Source organism: Nematolebias whitei, chromosome 6 (assembly GCF_014905685.2).
Source record: "Nematolebias whitei isolate Nwh7 chromosome 6, NemWhi1, whole genome shotgun sequence".
NCBI lineage: Eukaryota > Metazoa > Chordata > Actinopteri > Cyprinodontiformes > Rivulidae > Nematolebias > Nematolebias whitei.
In genome coordinates this window covers 10104967-10118073 of record NC_056503.1, presented here as the reverse complement: position 1 = coordinate 10118073, position 13107 = coordinate 10104967, and the positions used below count along the sequence as shown (strand labels likewise).

The 13107-nt window shown below is 37.7% G+C and overlaps 1 protein-coding gene across 1 annotated transcript in view; it reads right to left on the bottom strand.

Moving 5' to 3' along the window:
- The window catches only part of gria4a (glutamate receptor, ionotropic, AMPA 4a), a 192036-nt gene that overhangs the window by 42345 nt on the left and 136584 nt on the right, over positions 1-13107 (bottom strand). The gene's annotated exons all lie outside the window — the stretch shown is intronic.

Here is a 13107-nt window from a genome sequence, read left to right as displayed (position 1 = left end):
CTGTATCATCTGCAAACTTTACAATGTGACAGCCTGGATGGGTAGCTGCACAATCATACGTGAGCAGAGTAAACAGGAGGGGGCTCAACACACATCCCTGAGGAGAGCCAGTGCTGAGGGTTATGGTGGAGGAGGAGAGGTTGTGGATCCTCACTAACTGTGGTCTGTTTGTTAGGAAGTCTAGTACCCAGTTGCAAATGGAGGGGCTTAGTCCTAGTGTGATTAGTTTGTCCATCAGGGTTTGGGGGATCATGGTGTTGAAGGCGGATGTGAAGTCCACAAAGAGCATACGGACGTAAGAGTTTTTCTGCTCCAGGTGGTTGAGCGCAGTGTGGACCACAGAGGAGATGGCATCCTCTGTTGATCAGTTCTCACGGTATGTGTACTGATGAGGGTCCTCGTTGATGTTGATGGTTGTTTTGATGTGAGTCATGACCAGTTCATCATGTTTAGATAGTCAATGGATTTTGCTTCTACCTCTATTGGAATTTAAAAAGCTATCTGTACATGCAAGTAAAATGTGATTTAAACAAAATCCTTTTGATTTGACACGTCATTTAAACAATGTTTGTTTTCAAAATGCCACAAAAATATTGTAGACAATTTGCGATCATGAAACAAAATTAGGGATGATTCAAAATTGTTATCTTTTTCACAAGTGTACACACCATATGCTGGGGGGGAGGGAGTCAACAACTGGTGTTTGCCTTTCAAAATGAAAAAATGTTGACCGTTTTTTAAAAACACCCCATAAAACCGACATATTGCTATTTTCCTGCATGGCAAATATTGACAGCCGTGAGCTCCTCTCCCCTCAGAGCAGACGCTCACTGCAAATGAACCATGCATGATCTCACTCTCAGTGACAGACCTCCTCTCATCGCAGGAGAGAGCGCATCGCTGCAGGAGTGCGTAGCCTTTAGAGTTTCTCTGTGAGACTAGTGTTTCTGCTGCTTTAGTTCTTATAATTAAACAATATTTACACTAAATGACAATTATGTATATGTTGCAGATTATAGCGAAGACGTGTGCCTCTGTTTAACTTTATTTAATTTTCCCCCAAACTTATGAAATTCTCTCTGTGAGAGTTGTCTGTAGTGTATCATGAATATATGTATCTGTACATTTTAAACAAATTTGAGACGAGTACAAATGTGGAATTACAATCATTTTACCTTAGTATAATATTGCAGCGTATCAGAGAGACAGTGTGCGTTGCAAAAATGTTGGAACCTTGTGGTAATTACGTGTGCAAAGTTCCTGACAGTTTACAATGTTTATGAATGTTGAAATGGGTTCTTCTTGTTAATGTCATGTTCAGGTTCGGTTTAGTATTTATGTTAAATTCATTGTTACTGGCTGTAAACTGACACAATGAGTCAGAGGTTTTACCGGTATGTTTTTTTTTTTCATTCAACCTTTATTTATACAGGTTAATCTCATTGAGTCACAAACACTCATGTTCAAGAAAGACCTGTTTTAAACAAAACCACAAAATACACACAACAATAAACAGTCATAAATAGCATAGTAAATAAAAGTGGTGATAAAACAAATAAAAACAAGGTAAAATATGAAACGGAGTAAAATACAAAAAACAGGAACGTGTCTACATTGATTTTTACATTGAACTTAACAATTGTTTAAAGTCCCTTAGAGAGGTCAAAGGTGACTGCTTCAGCTCTTTTTGCAAGGTGTTCCAGGATAATAGGAATAGGAGAATTCAGTCCATCACTGAGGGGCCACTGCAGGTAATGATGTTTTGAGAGTGCACGCTGTAGCTGCACTGACGATGTGATATGTAGGAGGAGATATAAGAAGGCAGCAGACCAAGACGTGATTTAAAAATGAAAATGTACCAGTGTGAGAGTCTGCATGAAGTTAATGATGAATACAGGGTGCAGTGATGGGTACAGTTAAGAATCGTAGCGTGCTATGGTGCTATGGTAGACAGCATCCAGTAGCTGCAAGGAGCTGGCAGGAGCATTCATGTAAATGATGTCACCATAGTCACTGGCCGGTAGGAAAGTAGAAGTTACAAGGCGTTGTCTGGCATTCAGAGTTAAATCAATCTATTTCTGAAAAAGAAACCCAGTTTTAATCTCAATTTCTTTATCAGGTTTTCAACATGAGGCTTAAAACAGAGATGTGAATCGACCAAGATACCCAAGTAATTGTAAGAATTGACAAATTCAATAGGAACATCGTTTGTACTTTGTATAAGTACAAATGTAATTAGTTTCAATGTGTTGTTGTTTCATGTTTCATCATGATACTGAAACAAATCACATCATTCTTGTTGGTAAAGTTATTCTCTTCTGTGCTTTTCATCAATGCAAAGAACCCTAAATTTGTGTGTGTCAAAGGACTATTATTCAAAGAAAAAACAATATATCTTCAGTATTTACAAGTGTATATGTTTTTGGAGGTATGCATTTGAAAAAAGAAGAATGAAAGTAAGCTGTAAGACAGAGTACATGTGTGTGAATGAGAGGGATGAGGTGGAACAGTGAGGCTACAAGGAGCAGAGGTCACGAAGGTGCAGGACTTCAAGTACTTGGTGTCCACTGTCCAGGAAAATGGGGAGTGTGGTAAAGAGGTGAAGAAGAGAGTCCAGGCAGGATGGAGTGGATGGAGAAAAGTTTCAGGAGTGATTTGTGACAAAAGGTGTCAGCAAAGGTCAAAGGAAAAGTTTACAAGACAGTGGTGAAACAAAAAGACAGGAGACAGAACTGGAAGTGGCAGAAATGAAGATATTGAGGTTCTTCTTAGGAGTGACAAGGATGGACAAGATTAGGAATGAGATCATCAGAGGTACAGCACAGGTTGAACAACTGGGAGATAAAGTTAGAGAGACCACACTGAGATGGTTTGGACATGTCCAGAGGAGGGACAGTGGGTATATTGGTAGAAGGATGTTAGAAATGCAGCTGCCAGGAAAAAGACAAAGAGGAGATATATGGATGCAGTTAAAGAGGACATGGAGGTAGCTGGAGTGAGGACAGAGGATGCAGAGGACAGAGTGAGATGAAGGAGGATGACTCGCTGTGGCGACCCTGAAGAGGGAAAAGCTGAAAGAAGAAGAAAAATTGTAAAAAGTGTTTATTTTTTGTTGTGTACATTTGATTCAAATACAGTATAATGCAGCTTTATTTGAAAGTGACCATTTGGCAGTGAGTGGTTGGCTGTACATGCACTCATAATTTACACAGTGCCTTTTTGAAGTCCTCATGTGATGTATGTGCGCTTCATGTGTGTAGTTTTGCAGTGTGTGTTGGTATGCAACAGGCGAATTCTTTCAATAGCAGGTCATGTATCATCTATGATAGCCAACAGATTGCTTCCCCAATCCTCTGTGCGAGATTAATGGCATGCTTTACCTCTTTTTGTCCTTTCTTTCTCTTTGTTTCTCTCTCTCTCACACACGCACGCACGCACGCACACACACCACAGCTTTAGGCAATACTAATACATATATATTTGATCTAAACTATTTAAATTATCTCCCTTGATTAAAATTATTACAGTTTTGGACAGTTTTTCTCTCTGTGGTTCATTTCTTTGCCATCACACGTACTAATTGCAAATATGTTTTAAGCTGTTTACTTCAAATTTGTGTGTGACTCATCAATCATCGCCCACGTCACCGTTGGAAAAATCCAGCAACAAAACTAATGCATAAAATCATTTGCTACTTTTGTCTTATTACTCAGCACTGCACTCTCTAAATCCCTTTTAAATGCCTTTGAATCATCAACAAATTCATTCATTTTTAATTCAGTAAGAAAATTAGATGTTTTTTTTTTAGATGAAAAGGATAAAACATATGACGTGTCTTGTGTTTTGCGACAACAGTTTCATCAAGTGATGGTGCCAGACTTCTTATTGTCGGGGTGATTCAGTTCTTTTAAATCTAGGTTTTGCGAAAAGGTTATGTGCAATTATTATCTTACCTGCTTTAGGTAAATCTTTAAAAACCTCAGTTTTATTCAGACCTGACTGAAACGCTAACATCTAGTCCGAGTGGGGCCAAGACGAAAGTTGCTGTTGTCTTAATAAATCTCCATTTTCAAATACTTCATAAAGATGTATGAAAATGCTATTTTATAAATATTTTTATCAAAAAAATTTTCTATGGTTATTTGAAAGCATGAGTGGAAGCAGAAGCTGCTAGCTGTTGCACTTCTGGTACAGTCTAGGGCCCTATTATGGCTGGAATAACCATATATGTAAAATTAACAGCTGTATATACAGTAGGTGTATGAAATAGTGTTTGCATGAACCATTATGAACTGTTGGAGACTGGAGTTGTTTTCATTTGAAAGCATTCACTTTGGTTTGGACTATTCTTTATATGGATAACTAATTACAACTCATTAAGAATAATAAAATTAGAAAAGCATCATTTCAACATACAGCAGCAAGATAAAAAGTATATGAATCAGTATTAGTTAACACCTGGAAAGCATTATCTGAGAGCTGGTCTGTTACTGACTCACACAGGTTAAAGGTCTGAATCCTCTCACTGAATCAGGATCTACAGATCTGAGGTCTAAATTAACTAGACCTCTGACAGACTACAGATAAATGTATATCAAAATATATGAGTATTTTTAATGGCAGGCCATGGATGGGGGTGTTGTTGTGCAGCATGAAAGACTCGAGTGACTCAAGGGAACTGGGTAACTTTAGACTCACCTGGATCCAGGTCATATTTGTTTACAACGACTTAGTCAGTTTACTAGAGGGCACATGCTCTGTTATGCATTTTGATCGGGACTCTAACTTACCATGAATTAGGGCTCACAGTATTTTTTTTAAACAAATATCTTTTCTCAGTTTATATGGTTTTCTCCATTCCCATGTTCTAACAAAAACACTGTTAGATCCATGCTGCACAACTAGGTGGCAATAATTCATAACGTATCCAAATATAGAGGAGGAGCATGCTCAGCTTAGCTTAACGTTTTTACAGGCGCCATAGTTAAAAATACCTTTGTTGTTTTAATGCATTAGCATTTTTATGATTCATTTTAAACTATTAGTTAAAAATATTGACAAGCATACAGAAAATAAAAATCATTTTACCATCTCTTCTCAACTTGTCCCTTTTATGTTTTTGTAGCAACAGCTACAGACATGAAATAATTGATGGGATTGACTCAGACAGGCAGAAAGACTGCTGTATAGATTGAGTCTGATTAAAGAGTAGAGCGCTAACAAACTCACTTGAAAAGAGGCGATTAGCAGATGTAGATTAGTAGATGCAGCAGGAAGAATACAAAAGAGTCCACGGGGTTCAGATGCAGTGAAAAGTCACATTTATGTAAAACATAGCTTATAAACAAATAACTCAGTCAGCATGGCTGGCTTCTAATCAATGACCTTGAGACCTATTATTAATTACTCTGTAAGCCTTGGTACCCCCCCCCCCCCCGTTAGTTAGTCATACCATTAGCTGGATCTGTTGCTGCCATTAACTAAACACAGCCACAGCCATGTATTTTCACATGGTAGTTACATGCACAAACATCTAAACAAACATGCAGGCTTCAGAAGTGACCCCCCCACACACACACACACACACTCACACACTCACACACTCACACACACATACACACAAACACTCGCAAGAGTAATAAGCTGTAATTTCAGGTATTTATTGACAGGGACATATACAATCTCCATGAGATGTTCTCCAGTGATCAGTTGTTCTTCTCCTGCTGTAAACCTTTCCTGCTCCACGAACAATCAAATCCTCTTTATCGGCACAAATTCTTCTCTAAATTCTACTTCTTTATCTGACTTTTTGTCATTTTGTGTCAAACTTTCAGGCTGTGACCAGGCCAGTCATTGACATTAGAAATCCAAAAGCCTGTGGGCTGACAGATGTCAGGTGGGTGGTGCAAGCACCTCATCAAGGTCGCGCTGACAATGTGTGTGAAGGTGGGTAAATAGGCTCGTGTCTGCTGTCAGACGTCGCCTTGTGCTTGGCTGGAAAAGTGAAGAAAACCCAAGAGCAAATGCAAATAAAATAAAGGAAAATTGCTTAGAGAAAAGCATGATTGCAGTCGTTCTGCATGCAAACATGCAACCACACCTGCACTGTAAATTCAGTGGAAAAGTCAGCAAACAAAAGAAACTATCACAAAGCAACAAAAATAAAAAAGAGAAGGATAAAAAAGGGGGTTGCAAAAGATGAATTGATAAACAGACACGTGCATAAAAATTAGAAAAAAGAAGGTGGGGAGATAAATATGTTGTGCTGTGTCTCACAGACTGCAGAGATGACTGCAGCACAGGGAGGGACCCTCACTGAATACCAATGGACCTGCTATAGCAGCTTAATTCACACACATACACCCCCTCCCCCCTCACACACATACAGTGCCGTACACAATCACAGGAGCATGTAGAGTCAAATAACCAAGGTAGAATATAAACCATTTGATCGACTGAGGCTCATGAAGGTTTAAAACACAAAACAAGATGGAGATACGGGCATAGGAACCCCACCCCACTTATAAACCACAAACAACTAAAAGAGCAGAAAGAAATGCATTCACGCCGATTTAAGAGTTTTTGTTTTCTTGTAGAGGCAGACTCTTCTCTTCATTCCTTTCTAAATCCAGAGGAAATGTCAACTTCAATACTCATTGGCAAAGAATGATGGGAATGGTGGGACGGAGAGCAGAGAGAATGAAACCACAATAGGTAATAACCATTCTTTGGTCAGGCCAGATGAAAAATGACAACACTACAATGTCCATCAACTAATCAGTGACAAACATGTGCCAACTCCTTCATGGCTGAGCACATAAAATTGTTCAAGGCAACAAATATATGACTAAAGCATCATTTCACTAAAAAATGCAATCAGCCAGTGTGTCCATAAAACAAAAACTGCAGATTAACTTGCCTTAGATAATATTGCTGCATTCAAACTGGTTTCAATACATACAGTATACTCATGGCAGCAATAAAATGAAAATAAAGACCATAAACGGGTAACAATTAGAGAATTGTGGTTATTATAGTCATGGGCACCAGCGACCCCCGCAACCCAGAAAGGAAGAAGTGGGTAAAGATTAAGTATGAATGGATAAATGTATGTATGTATGTATGGATGACAAAAAGTCCATGCTCAATAATCCAGGTAAATAATCCAACATTTTTCAGTCAGGTCATCTGGACAGTTTCTTTCTTTTTGTGCTGAAACGTTTCGCCTTCGATCCAGAAGGCTTCATCAGTCAAGGAAACACAACAGAACTGATTCTTCCCGTAACAGCTTACTCCAAAATGGAACAAACCAGTTCTGCTTGTGATAAGATGGTATCTTTGGTACGCCCCCTCCTCCATTGCCGTCCCTCTTCCTTGTTGACAGTCGTGTCAAACTGGTTGAAAACAGATGACCTGACTGAAAAATGTTGGATTGTATACCTGGATTATTGAGCATGGACTTTGTTGTTTTCGACCAGTTTGACACGACTGTCAACAAGGAAGAGGGCCGGCAATGGAGGAGGGGCGTACCAAAGAGACCATCTTAGCACCAACAAAACTGGTTTGTTCCACTTTGGAGTAAGCTGTTGGGGGAAGAATCAGTTTTGTGTTGTGTGTTTCCTTGACTGATGAAGCCTTCTGGATCGAAGGCGAAACGTTTCAGCACAAAAAGAAAGAAACTGTCCAGATGACCTGACTGAAAAATGTTGGATATGGATGGATGGTTTTTACAGTGGACAGGAATGAAAGCTCAAGCTTTTTACTGTCATTTGTATCTTAAGTGGTACATGAGGTGGAACAAAACTTTGTACTCAAGGTCCCAGTTACACCCAAAAATCGCAAAAATATAAAGTATATAAAAATAAACAGTATACAAGGATCTAAGATATACACTAAACAATAATAATGTAAAATAACTCGGTGTTTTTAAACAGCAGCCCGAACATGAGTCTGTAGTGAGCAGATGGGTATGAATACAGCAGCTTAAAGGCAATAAATCAGCAGCATGGATAAAGTGATACATCACCAATTAAAGATTAATTACAGTGATTTTTCTGGATTCACGAGTCTAACAGATAGTGTTGTTGCCCAAGCTGAGATTGTAGCTGATCTAAAAAGTAGCTAAACATGCAACTCTCTGTCTGTCTGTGTAGCTTCAGAGCTGGGTAGAGAGGCTTCGTTGTTCAAAATACGCTCCTTCAGCCAAGTTGTGGCAACATTCTCAATTCCCCAAATTCCCACTGTGCCTTAATCAATGCTCCATTATTATTTGTTTTGCTCACAAAGCTAGCATAACTAGGCTATCATATAGATTATTTCAAGTGTGACATTGGAGTTTAACCTGTTTGCAAAGGTGAACAGTAAACTGGCAGATTAAAAGAAATTAACTGAGGAGACAGACAAATGATGTGACAATATGATCTGCATGACACGTCTCCCGTTCAGAGGCCCTAATCTCGGCAGAGCGCTGTCTCAGTGGCTCATCCATCACATGAAGTTATGCCCAAAGCCTGGCTGGCAGTATTATTTATTACTTTCATTTATAAATCAAATGATTAATCCTTGGCCCATTACTCCTTGATTTTCTTCTGCTTCTTTCTGACACAATTAGATGTTAAAAACACACAATTTGGCTTCAAGCTGCAGTTTGAAATATATCATGAAAAATATAAAAATGAAAAGATGATATAAGGCGGAGTGCATTTGTGCATGTTAGTAAAATGTCATTATTTCATGACATAAAAAACTAATCTCATGTGATTAGAGATTATAAGTGTCATTTTCATCATCTTCCTCTTCCAGTCCTTCACTTCACCTGCAGCAACAGGTCAGTGTAAATGAGAGCAAGCAACAGACAACCCTTTGGGTTCAGTAATATGAAACACGTCAACAGTCTTACTTCCAGGTTAATCAGCTTCTAAACATGACATCAAACCAGTAAAACTACAAAACATCACTTCCTGTCAGCTGCAGAAATCAACACATTAGTCTCTTTTAATCAAAACAAGCCACATTTTAAATTCAACAAATTACTACTAATACACACATGTTGGATGTCCAGCACATGGACAAAAATGTCCCCCCAATACTTTTGCTTTTGATTCCTTTGAAATGACTAAGAAAGAGACGTCTGTTTTTATGTCTAATTTGTTTTAGATGAGAAAACTGAGCTCTGCTGATCGTTTTGAACATTGCAGCCTGATGATGCAATATTTAATGGTCTTTAAACCCTTTTCTCACTTGCAGTGTCATTGCTTCCCTCTCCAAACTGAAAACAAAACTAAACACAACACCTGCTTCACATCTACACCAAGATTATTACAAATCCACGTGCACAGTTCCCTAAACTGAAGGAACATACGACTTCCAAGCTTTATTTTAAACCAGGCTCCATCATCTGCAAGTTCCCAATTTTCTAGCCTCACAAACTGGTTCCATGCTAGCCAACTTTTCCACAGACAAGTGGAGAAGAATAAAATCCAAGTTTTTGATGTATTTTTGCTCATTTACAGTAGTATAGACTTTTAGGTTTGCTAGTCGACGAAAAAATCAAGTGCAGGAAAAAGATGTGGAAAGAAGTGGTATTTTTTTTCAAAATGAAACACTGGACTAATATAAAATGTCCTTCAGACTCTTACCAATATTCAAGAGGCATTAGTTATTGTAAGTATGCAGTGTGTTTGCACAAAATTAATTTAGACTTTATGAGAGTTACATCTCTAAAGCTTTGATTTGTATAAAAAGGGGAAAGTTGCACAGCCTGATTAAAAATGTGCAGCGTGTTTCCACCCTGGAAGCAAAACTACCTGCACTAAATACAGCTGCAGTATCAGACAAGCTCATATATCATGACGCATCAGTCATAGCTCATCTCATAAGACTTAAATTGTTAGTTACTAAACACGGTATTGACTATAGGAAAATCATATGAACTGTCATTTTGAGGCAAACATGTCAAACCTAAATTTGCAATGAAACGTCCTGCCTTATTTAAAAAGTTAAGTGGATAAAAAGGAAAGAAGCAGAGGACAAACTACACAAGTGACAGATTTCTCATTGTAAGAATGTAGTCTGGCATTTATGACTGCAGTAATCCCAGCCTATGGAGGAGCTGTGCTGTATTAGAGCTGACACAGCCCGGTGATTTATTTGACGAACACTGGCTTCGTGGGAAGTATCACATTATTGTTGTGACAGCTGTAGCTTATGCACAAGAACTGCTGCAAGTGCAGTCTGCATGTGTGTATGTGATCCCTGTCCAACAGAACAGTGAGCATGTTTCTCTGCAAGTGTGTGTAAGAAAAAAAAAAAAGAGTGTTTGTGCATCCATGTGCTCAACTTGCATGTTTCTCTGCTTGTGTATGTGTGTGTGTGTGTGTGTGTGGCTGCAGCAAATGTGGGAGTTTTCCATTTTGTGTGCTGAGGCTGGAATTGACCTGTCAGTCTCAGTGAAGTGGGGAGAGGAGGGAGACGACAGGTGTCAGGACTGTGAACGAGATGGATGAAAGAGCAAAAGGAGGAGGAAGAAGGAAGCAAAGTTTGTGCAGCTGCTATGAAAGTATGGTTATTTTCCCTGAAAATGGTAATACTAATGAGAATGAAGTGAAAACACTGGAGCAATTTTTGGTGGAATCTAGTTTTAGCAACAAAAGTCCTTAAGAAACTAAGAAGACTGAGGATTGAATGAGGAGAAAGTATTTTGTTGGGCAGTATAATCTACCAAAAATATCCTCAACAAAAACTTTCTTTAAATCTAAACACAACTCTTCACCTGGACTGAATTTGCCTTACAACACATCTGATACGCAGAGCTACTTTAAAATCATCTGAATATTTACAAGGTGTTGTCTAGTACTTCTATACCAGGGGTGCCCCCCACTTTTTCTGAATGGAGCTACTTTTAAAATGACCAAGTCAAAGTGCTTTACCTACTATGAGGCTCCGTTTACATGAGAACAATCCCTGGAAATGTTACTGTTTTTCAATGTTTATTGAGAGTAATAAACAAAAAATGAACAGGTTCACACGGAAACGCTGTAGTTTCCATGTCAGTTGGGTTGCCAGATAAGAAATTATATATTATAATACTGTCACTTTAAAATGATAGTATTTTGACCTAAAGTGTCATAAGATATTCTAAGATGAGGTGTGTGTAGTGTTTGTTGAACACGTGCACAGAAAAGGAGGGGTAAATAAGACATTTAAAATCAATCTGGCAACCCTGATGCAGGGCTCAGCTGCATTCATTGTGCATGTAGTGTCTGCATGCCAGTTATGTCCAAAATGGTGAACACACTAACGTCTCTTTGTAACTGGATTTGATTAGTTTTGCTCCTACAAGCTGAAAAAAGGTGAGCAGCACAAAAACACTCTGCTCTCTGCCGTTTATTATAACTGTTATTATTTATTATAACTGTTGTTATTTATTATAACTGTTGTTATTTATGATAACTGTTGTTATTTATTATAACTGTTATTTATTATAACTGTTGTTATTTATTATAACTGTTGTTGTTTATAATAACTGTTGTTATTTATGATAACTGTTGTTATCAATGATAACTGTTGTTATTTATGATAACTGTTGTTATTTATTATAACTATTGTTGTTTATTATAACTGTTGTTATTTATGATAACTGTTGTTATTTATTATAACTGTTGTTATTTATTATAACTGTTGTTATTTATGATAACTGTTGTTATTTATGATAACTGTTGATATTTATTATAACTGTTGTTGTTTATTATAACTGTTGTTATTTATGATAACTGTTGCTATTTATTATAACTGTTGTTATTTATGATAACTGTTGTTATTTATTATAACTGTTGTTGTTTATTATAACTGTTGTTGTTTATTATAACTGTTGTTATTTAGGATAACTGTTATTTATTATAACTGTTGTTGTTTATTATAACTGTTGTTATTTATTATAACTGTTGTTATTTATGATAACTGTTGTTATTTATTATAACTATTGTTATTTATGATAATTGTTATTTATTATAACTGTTGTTGTTTATTATAACTGTTGTTATTTATTATAACTTTTGTTATTTATTATAACTGTTGTTAGAGCAGACAAACTTTGGACTGCAGCCACCTGTAGTGCGCATGTGTGACTTCACACTTGGAGCATTTCACACGTCTGTGGGGGGGTTCCCCTGAAAATGACCTGGATTCAGAAACGTTCAGTTTCAGAGAGAACGAGGCTGTTGTCTGTAAATGAATGGCTGAACCGCAGCAGAAAGGCTGAGGTTTCACGTCGTGTAAACGGAGCTTCAGACTGGCTGCCCTGTCTGTCAATCAAGAGACACATTTCATAGTGAGGATGGACGACAGGCTGACATCTGTTTATTTGATGCCATGCGATCTGCCCATAATACCTCTGAGATCGACTGGTAGATCACAGTAGACATATTGGGCACCCCTGATCTATACTGTCTGTGTGTTGATTTTTTTTTAATAGGATTTTATTTTTAAAATATTTGGACTTTTAAAAGCTATCTTAAGCTGAAGTAACTATAGCAAAGGTCAATTCAGGTAAATGTCATCTGTTTACAATAACACATTTATAGTTAAAAAAAACTTTGTGGTTAGTTATTTCTGAAATATTTAGTTTTTAGAAGCACAAATTAATGATCACACCAATGTTGAAAGCATTTTGTAAACATTATAAATAGAAATACGTATGAATCTCTCATCAGGTTTTCTATTTGTCACTGAGATGCTAACACAGCAGAAGATGCCTCAGTGGTTAGCACTGTTGCCTCACAGCAAAAAGGTCCTGGGTTCAACCCCCAGTTGGACCTGGGGTCCTTCTGTGTGGAGTTTGCATGTTCTTCTCGTGCTTGTGTGGATTTTCTCTGGGTGCTCTGGTTTCCTCCCACAGTACAAAAACATGCATGTTAGTCTGCCTTCAGGCCCAGGCCTCCCTTGCAAAAGAGTTCTGTGATCTCAGTGGGATTTGCCTGGTTAAATAAAGGTAATAATAAATAAATAAAACACCTTTGCAGTGAAAAGCCAACCATCAAAAATAGAGCTGAATCTTTTATAGCACCATAAAAACTCGAGTTTAGATAATATTTGAGATTCAAGTCAAGG